The sequence below is a fragment of the Orycteropus afer genome, unplaced genomic scaffold, assembly GCF_000298275.1.
Source record: "Orycteropus afer afer isolate SDZICR_OR568_19922 unplaced genomic scaffold, OryAfe1.0 scaffold00021, whole genome shotgun sequence".
Classification (NCBI taxonomy): Eukaryota; Metazoa; Chordata; class Mammalia; order Tubulidentata; family Orycteropodidae; genus Orycteropus; species Orycteropus afer.
The window spans coordinates 1,630,877-1,641,087 of NW_006921608.1; positions in this window are offsets into that span (position 1 = coordinate 1,630,877).

The window sequence follows — 10,211 nt, forward strand, 5'->3', positions numbered from 1 at the left end:
CTTGCTGAAGATAATTCAAAAATGGCTGCAGCAGTATATTGACAGAGAACTTCCAGAAATGCAAGGTGGATTCAGAAGAGGACGTGGAATGAGGTATATCACTGCTGATGTCACATGGATCCTGGCTGAAAGCAGTGTCAGAAAGATGTTTACTTGTGTTTTGTTGACTATGCAAAAGCACGCATTTGTGTAGACCATAACAAATTATGGATGACATAGAGAAGAATGGGAATTCTAGGACACTTAACTGTACTCATGAGGAACCTGTACACAGACCAGGAGGCTGTCGTTCCAACAGAACAAGGGAATACCACATGGTTTAAAATCAGGAAGGGAGTACATCAGGGTTGTGTTCTTTCACCATACTTACTCAATCTGTACACTGAACAAATGATCTTAGAAGCTGGACTATATAAAGAAGAACATGGCATCAGGATTGGAGGAAGACTCATTAACAACCTGAAATATGCAGATGACACAACTTTGCTTGCTGAAAGTGAGGACGGAAGCACCTACTCATGAAGATTAAAGACTTGAGTCGGCAGTATGGATTACATTTCAACATAAAAATAGAAAAGAAAAAAGAAAATCCTCACAACTGGACCAATAAGCAGCATCACAATAAATGGAGAAAAGGTTAAAGTTGTTAAAGATTTCACATTACTTGGTTCCACAATCAACATCAATGGAAGCAGCAGTCAAGACATTAGCCTATGTATCGCACTGGGCAAATCTTCTGCAAAAGACCTGTTTAAAGTGAAGAGCAAAGATTTCTCCTTGAAGACTAAGGTGTGCTTAACCCAATCCATGGTATTTTCAGCCGCCTCATGTGCATGTGAAAGCTGAACAATGAACAAGGAAGACTGCAGAAGAGTTGGTGCTTTTGAGTTGTGTTGGCGAAGAGTGCTGAGTACCATGGACTGCCAGAAGAACGAACAAATCTGTCCTGGACCAAACGCAGCCAGATTGCTTCTTGGAAGCGAGAGTGGCCAGACTTCGTCTCACTTACTTTGGTCATGTTGTCAGAAAGAATCATTCCCTGGAGAAGAATATCATGCTTGGTAAAGTGGAGGGTCAGCGAAAAAGCGGAAGGCTCAACGAATTAGACTGACACAGTGGCTGCAAGGACAGGCTCAAGTGTAGCAAAGATTGTGAGGCTGGCACAGGACCGGGCAGTGTTTTGTTCTCTTGTACACAGGGTCGCTATGAGTTGGAGCCATCTTGATGGCAACTAACAACAACATGAAGATTTATATTGTTGCAAACCAAAAGGAGACTTCACCTGTGACAGAAGAAAAATTCACAAATCAACCAATAGGTGGCAGTATAATCTGATGTTTTTGAAATTTTAAGTAATTAGCAAATATTGATGGTGATACCAGATACTGTTTGGTGCTATGCTACATGATCAAGTCACACAAAATGCTCTTCATTCAGGTTATATTCAGATTCAAGGGAAAACTCAAACTTCCTTTCTCTGTGTCAGTCCACTGGAGATAAGTAAGTAGGGCAGTAGAAGTATGTCAAAGTGGAGAAAGAGAAAGAGGGAGGGACAGAGAAAGAGACTCTCAAGAAGGTCGAATTATCATACCGCAAAAACTAAACCCGGTGCTGTCTATTCTGTCTCATAACAGACTGACCTATCTGTCCTTCTTATTTATTTGAATTCAGCTCAAAATTCACCCCTGGAATCCTCAGACATCAGTCTAATTCAGATGCTGGCGAGTCCTCTAGGCATACATTGGTCATGGTGCTGACACACTGATAGTATGACAGCTGATAGCCATGCCCATGGCTACACTGGGCTATGAAATGCTTGAAGACAGGAAATATTGTTTATCTTTGACTGCTTCACGGGGCAGATTACCCAATAAGCAGGGCAAACAATGGCTTGTTTGAGCTTACTTACTAATCTGTAGTGAACAAAACTCACATGAAATTGTTCACTACAGGACAGTGTGTAAGTACAAGTACGCTCTGCTTACCTTGCCTACTGGGGACTCCATCCCTGTCAGAGATTGTAAATTTGAACAACAACAACAACAAAAAAAAAACCCAAACTCAATACCATTGAGTTGATTCTGACTCGGTGACCCTCTTTAGGTTTCTGAGGAGGTAAATCTTTATAGAAGTAGATTGCCCAGTCTTCCTTCTACAAAGTGGCTGGTGGGTTTGAACCACCAACCTTCTGGTTAGGAGTCAAATGCCTTAGGCACGACACCAGCAGAGCTCCTTTGTAAATTTGAAAAGAGGCTTTAATTCTATAGGACGGTCCTGTAGGGTTGGGAGAGAGACAGACGCCAGCCATACTTAGAAGCAGAGTCTTTGTTGTGGTGAAAAAATGTGAAATTATTCACTATAGATTAATAAGCAAGCACAAGTAAGCCTGTGCTTATCTTGCTTATTGGTAATCTGACACTACTACTCCAGCACTAGTACCTGGGCCACTGCCTCACTCAGAGAAGGAATCAAATGAACATCGGTGGGTGAATGATGGAATGTGTGTATGAGAGGTCATTGATCATGCCTCACACTTTTTATCTACTTTTAGGAAGAGAAGTACTATCGATATCTGTTCTAATGAGAAATTCCATTTTCTTCTTTATATGTATTCTGAGGGGAAACTCATTGTTTCCCTTTAATAAATGTTAGAAGAAAATCAGATGAAGAAAATGTGAAGTAAATAAACAGGAAGCAGCAATGGTAGTTGGAATAGTTTGATGCTAAGGGAGAGAAGGTATCTTTAAGTTCTAACCATGTGCTTGACATAAATACTAGGTTTTACATGTATTCTTATCTAATCCTTACAATAGTACTGTGACCCAATTACTGTTATTAAGCCCATTTTATAGATGAGAAAATGAGGTTTAGAGAAGTTAATTTGCCCAAAGACTTTAACTCGTTTGACTGGATTTTCCTTCCGTAACTAATTTTTCTCATGCACTTACCACACACTGAATCTCAGGGTTAAGCAACTTGCACAAGATTGCACACTTGGAAAGAGTAGGACTCAAATCCAGGCCCATGGAACGCTAGAGTCCATGTGCCGTTTTCTCATCACAGCTATGTTTACAGAGTTCCGGAGGCTCATGTCACTTTCCTGCTCTGCCCTGATTTAACATCACATTATAGCAAGCCAGCCGCTAAGCTTCCTAATAGGAAAAGACACAGAGGTGTTTTCCATCAGTCTTGAATTGAGGTCATTTTTTTTTTTTTTTTGAGCAACAGCTTTGCTAATCCCCCAGAGCATCACTTCTGAAGCTTCTGATTGGTCCACATCAGCACTAAAGCCAAGGATCTGGGAAGTCACCACTGTCCCAGCTTCCAGCAGCAGCCTCAGCTGTTTTTCAACAGTGGTAAGGAGGCCAGAGAGCCTTATATCTCAAATTAGTGCCCAGAGGACAGAAGAGGTGACTAACTTCACAGTAAAAAAAAAAAAAATGGACATATAAATCTGCCATAGCCATCTGGAAATAGCTTGATGTGATGGTACCAAGAGTCCCAAAACACCGTATCTCACTTAGAATTTTAACATATTTCATTTTAACTTATCTCATTTTAACAGTACTAGTTTTAAGGCACAGGATACATGTCTAAATGCAAGTACACGAAAATGCGAACAGGAGGAATATGGATAACTGGTGTTAGGGCAATGAGATGATGGGTAATTTTTTTTTTTTTTTTTAATTTCTCCAAAGCTTTGATGATATGGTTTTGGTATTTTTAAAATGAAAATATTAAATTACTCAACACCTTTTCCCTCTTTGATTAAACAGCATTCTAGAAATGGCTACAGAGGACACATGGACAGATGCCACAACATAGGCCAGATTCCCAAACTCTGGATTTATTTTCCTGCAATTTCTTCTGGAGTGGACGGGCAAAACGCTAGAGTACAGAGCAGCATAAATTTACTCACAAGGTCATAAGATTTTGGGTGAAAAGGGAAAATGGTTTAGGGAAATGGCCTAGCATAGAATGGAACGTCAATCAACACTGTCCTCAGCTCCACAACTGTTGAGGCAAACCCCAAACCTAACTGGCACTGTTGGTCCAGGTCCCCCTTGGGCTACTGTAGTTACCTTCATAGCAGTTGGCCTGTAGGGGTGCGCTGCTTCACTTTGCAATACTGTCTTTGTCCTTTGAGTCCAAACCACTCATTGTCACGGAGTGGATTCCAACTGGATAGTGACCTTCTAAGGAGAGAGAAGTACCCATGGGGTTTTTAAGCCTTTGAATCCTTATAGAAGTGGACTGCCACATCTTTCTCTCGCAGAGTGGCTGATGGGCTTGAATTACCAACCTTTCAGTTAGCAGCTGAATGTTTTAACCATGGCATCATCAGGGTTCTTTTCCTTTGAGCAATCACAAACTCCCAGCCCCCACCACCCATTTTTTAGCAGAATTATAAAGAAGGAAGTTTATTAGACAGTTGAAGGTTAAAAAAATACAAAATCATGGAAATAAATGATATTATGGAAAATAATATCGTAATAAATGGTATTATGGAAAATAAAGGATATTATGGAAAATAATACAATATCCTTTATCGTAATGTAACTCAAATCTAACCACAGATCTACTTCCTGGGAACCCAGATTATAAATTTCTTTCCTAAATTTAGACTGCCATGGATGTCATGGAACCCCTCAGAGCCACTAACCTACCATCTCTTAGCAGACTTGGCCCCCGATTTCTTTTCTCTCTAGGAAGCTACCCTGAGAGATTCTGAACTGAGCTGCCCTTCAGCTTTCAACTACCCCACCCTTCTCTCACCTCTGGTCCCTTGGTCTCCTGGGAAAGGAAGGTGCTTCTCTATCAGGTCCAGAAGTCAACCTCTGGATTTAGACTTTCCTGTGCCTACCTTAAGGAGCTCTGGTTGTACAGGAGTTAAGGCCTTCATCTGCTAACCAGGTCAATGGTTCAAACCCACCAGCTGCCCCATGGGAGAAAAATTAAGCAGTCTGCTTTCATAAAGATTTATAGCCTTGAAAACCCTATGGGGCAGTTCTACTCTGTCATGTCTCTACGACACGGAATCGACTTGATGGGAATGGGTTTGGTTTTTGTTTTGTGCCTACATTATGGATAACTAACTCTGCCCCTTCTGTAGGTCTGTTTGAGTCCAGGTCTAGGTAAACGTCAGACTCGGCTTCTCCTACCTGGATGGCAACGTTTACCCACTTTGCATCTTCATTTCAAATATTCTAACCCATTGTCCCAATAAGTACAAACCTACCTGTCCAACTATATGTCCCTATTTAGAAAAAAAATACAATCCCCATACCTATGTGTTTGGTTAGTATCTGTCCCCATTCACATTAATGGACAAAAGGCCTCAAAGCAGCAGACAGCAATTTAGGAAGTCTATTCCTGTCTGTTCCACTGTCGGGCAAGCAGAAGACTAAATCCTTATCCTCCCCCAAAACCCCCAGCTCTCATCCTCCGCCTCTTCAGCTGGTCCTTCCCTAAATTCCCATTCTCCATCTGAGATGGCTCTGATTCAAAACTCATTTGCAGACCGGAGGTCACTGGTACACTGAGTGCAATGGGTGCTCTAGCAGCCCTGCCTCAGCTTACCCACTGCCCTCTCCCCAGGTATTCTCTGGGTCGCTTCCTCCGGGAGTGATCTTGTGCAGTCCTAGTCATTACAGTTTATAACACCAAAATACCTTAACCATATGGTAACAGTAACACATAGTAAGAGGAGGGTTGATCACTCACACACACACTTACGGGAAAACAAGTGGCTCGCTCTCTCAGGTAAGAAAAATATGAGTCTCCACCCCATCAGAGAAAGACAGAAAGAAACTCCCAGGATGCCCCAGGGTGCAGTTTCTTTTTCTCATGATGTGCTGTTAAGCACGTCAGCTGTTCCTGTTGCCGTGCAGATCACCCACCATCAGGTCACTGAGAAAGACAGCAGCAGTTGCTCACACAGATGCCAGGATTAGGAGATGGTGCTCTGTCAGCCCTGAGCCCAAGGAAGCCCCCAGCACACACAGGTGAGATGTGAGCAAGAGTGGCTGAGCGGGACCACGATGCATCTCGGTTGTGTGATACAGACGTTTTCTTCTTGGCAATGCAATTGTAGTGTCTTTTCTGTGAAGTTTGCAGTTTGGGGTTGCCTATCAATAAATTCTTGCCCCTTATATCACTTGTCTGGTGTCAGGGATTGGGCACAAAGACCTTACAGGATTTTTGTGGGCTTAAATAAGAATATTTAGGTTAAAGCTCTAGAAATAGTTGTGTGCAGCTGAAAGACAGTCATCATTTAATATCAAATTTCACATAAACTAAGAATCAATATCCTTATCCCAGATTTGGAACATAATTATATAAACACATTCCTTTTCTCCCAATCTCCAATACGCTATCTCCCCTGTTCCTTACCAGGCCTGGACAGGCACATTATTGATCATCATTAAAGAACTCTATTCTTTTAAAGCAGTTGTTATTTTCTAAAAACCAGCAACACATTTATTTTTAAAGGAAAAGCCACAAAATTACAATATAAGACAATAAAATAAATACTTAAGTAGAAAACAAAAAATAATGCATGAGAATACTTTAAAGCAGATGAAAGATGAATATAATATGCTGTACTAGATTTTATCTCTTTGATGATATAGTCTTTGACATTATAAGGTAATCCTCCTAATGATATGAGCAGCACTTAAATGAAATTAAAAGCAGCATAGACATTATCATTTGTAAAACTTGCCTTTTAGAACAGCAGAAAAACAGGCCGGGGTTCCAAAAGTACAGAGCTAAGAGGCATCTGAACACTAAATCATCAGCCTTCCCCTTAGCAGGGTTGCTATGGTGACAAGGCTGTAGCATAGCCTCTCAAAGCCTGCACTTCTGCAGTAAAAGCTTTCACTGCACACGTTGGATTTTTTGGGCACACACCCTATCATCAAATACAAAGACACACTGGAGGCAGCTTTATCTGAGTCATTTTCAAAGCAGAAGTTGTATCCATGTTCATCTTGTCCTAATGGGCCACTCATGTTACAGAATTCATTCATGCATGCATGCATTAATTCAACTACATATTGTGTGCCTACTGTGTGACAGGAACTGTATATAATCCCTAATGAAGACAGCCAAGTAAATGGAGAATTCTAATACAAGATCATAAGAGCTCTCCTGGGGTAAATAAACAAAGATGTCCTCAAGCAGACAGGAGGAAAACCTGACCCTTCTTGGGGGGCGGGGCAAGAGGTTTTCTGAAAGAAGCTGTTTATAAAATGAAACTTAGTATATCTTAGAATGAACAAATCTGTCCTAGAAGAAGTGCAGCTGGAATGCTCCTTGGAAGCAAGAATGGCCCGACTTCGTCTCACCTACTTTGGTCATGTTGTCAGAAGGGACCATTCCCTGTAGAAGGATATCATGCTTGGCAAAGTAGAGGATTAGTGAAAAAGGGGCAGGCCCTCAAGGAGATGGATTGACACAGTGGCTGCAAGGATGGGCTCAGGTTAGCAAGGATTGTGGGGCTGGCACAGGACCAGGCAGTGTCTCGTTTTGTTGTACACAGGGTCACTATGAGTCGGAGACAACTCCACGGCACCTAACGACAACAACATGTCTTCAGGGATTGAGGAGGGGTGGAAAGAGTGCAGGAAATGCCTAGCAAATGCAACAGACAAGAGGAAAAAGGGAGAGTGTGTAGAGGGAGGATGGTAAGGGTGGGTTACTGGGAGGGGAGAGTGTAGTTTAGAGGAGTGTAAAGAAATGAGATTGGGAGAGGTAAACAAAGCCAGATCATGAAAGGCCTTTGTGCCACATGGAAGAGATTGAATGTTACCTGGTGTACAGCCAACTCACTGCCATCGAGTCAATTCTAATTCATAGCGACCCCCTTTGGGTTTCCCAGGCAGTAAATCTTTATGGCAGTAGATTGCCCAGTCTTCCTTCTGTGGAGTGTCTGGTGGGCTTGAACTGCCAACCTTCTGGTTAGCAGTCAAATGTCTTAGGCACTACCCCCAAAGATCCTTAGGACAGCCAGCAAGCCATCAATGGGTTTTAATGGGGAAGCATGGCTTGATTTGGCCTTCTGAAATATCATTTTGGCTTCTGTGGAAAAACCGACTGGAGAGAGAAGAATAGGGGAGGGGTTAGAAACAAGATAACGCTAGTTAGGTAACTATGCAATAATACAGGATGGTGGTCTAGATTCTAAACATAAAGGTAATGACAGTGGAAACAAAGAAACCGATTGAAGACATTTATTAACAGGGAGGCTAGGAGATCACCTGGTGATTTATTTATACTGTGTGGGGAGTGAAACGAGGGAGACTGAGAAGTGAAGAATGACTCGGAGGTTTTTTGACTTGCACAAATCAATGAAGGGTGGTTATGCGATTAGGCACCCAGACTTAATTCTCAATTCCCAGTAAACTACTCCTCAAAAGCATTTTTTGACCTTAGTAGTTCATTTCCATCTTACAGTAGATGTCACAGGACATAATTTCAGAAATAATAGGTTATATGAAATATCCTAGATCAACATGTGCATGAGGCCCACATCTGAGAAGGCTATGGATACAAGAAAGTATAAATTAATCACCTCCTGCAAAGAAGGAACCCTAATATCATCGGAACCTCACTACTTAAGGGATCTGGGTAATTGTAAAGATAATAGTTCATGGAGCAAAAGCTCTTTTGGGGTATAGGAAGAAGGTAGATTAGATTCCACTAATACTGACTTGGGAGCTGTGGTGGCATAGTGCCTAAGGCACTTGACTGCTAACCAGAAGGCTGGTGGTTCAAACCCACCAGCCATTCCTTGGAAGGAAAATGGGGCAATCTACTTCTGTAGTGATACTGCCTCGGAAACCCAGGGAGGGGTTGCTTGAGTCGGGTCCAACTCAACCGCACACAACAACCACAACAAATAGTGACTTTGGGCTGCCTCTGATCTCATCCTATATGCTACCAGGCTGGAGAGGTGAGAACAGAGAAATACTGTTTTGAGAGGGGACAAGTGTTGAGGGTAGAGGTCCAAATACAATGTCCAAGGACCACAGTCCTTCTACATAAAACAGGATCAGACTTGTCATTGTCCACATTGCTGCTTAGAATATTCTCTAATTCTGAATAAAAGTAAGATATACATATTGAATTCTCTCATCAAATAAGATTTAAATATTGCAGTGTAATCAAGGTCCATAACCAGTTGATGAGTCCCCATTTGGCCAGGTTTTTGAGCTTTTTACAAACTGCCTGTATTAGAAACGGTTTTTGTTTGTCTGTTTTCTGCCTGTCATATAAAAGGCATCAGCCAATGTTGAATGGACGACCTGGGATAACTGCCGTTTGGAAAGTACTGTTCAATCAGCTGGGTACAGCTGTCTTAGCTAATCTTTACAGCGACTGTTTGAGGTTGGCATTTTTATTATTATCCCTCAATTTAACAAGGATAAACTTAAAGTTCACAGAGGCCAAGAACGTTAGGTATAGAGGCATGCTGAGATGAACCCGGTTTTCTGAGTTCAAGTGCAGAGTTCTTCCTACAGCAGTGTGCCTGGGGCTCATTCCTGGCGTCCGGCTGCGGGACAGACGGCTCTTCCTCGAAACAGCCAGGTTTCCCCGAGCCCGAGGAAACCGGCTGCCAACCGAAGGCCCTTTGGATGTAAATCTGCAAAGACTCTCCCACGACCGAGATGCTGCGTCCGTCCTGCAGCACTGGCTTGGCCGGGGTCTGGGGGAAGGGGGACCCGCACCATATTCTCGGGTGAGGTAACTGCCGGGCGCTGTACGTAGACCAACCCTGGTGGCGAGGCGATTAAGGCGCTCGCCTGATACCAGGAAAGGTTAAAAGGTTTTAACCCACCAGCCGCTCCGGGGAAAAAAAAGGAGCAGTCAGCTTCTGTAAATGGAAGCCTTAAAAACCCTATGAGGCGGTTCTACTCTGCCCCGTAGGGTCGCTACGAATTGGAACCTACCCGATGGCAATGGGTTTGGTTCTGGTTTTGGTGCGCTGACCTAAAACCGACTGGCAGGGAGGGGCTGTGTGGGAGAAACTTTCCCTCTTTCTCCATCTTGGCTCTCAGCGATGTCGCAGCTCTCCTCAGCTCGTCCTTCCGACGCGCCCCCCGTACAAACCGTTTGCAAGCTGCACACACGGAGCAGAGGGGACCCCTACGGGCTGGAGATGCTCCTCGCCTCCGCTCGCTCCCTTCGGCCCCAGGCTCGGCAGACGG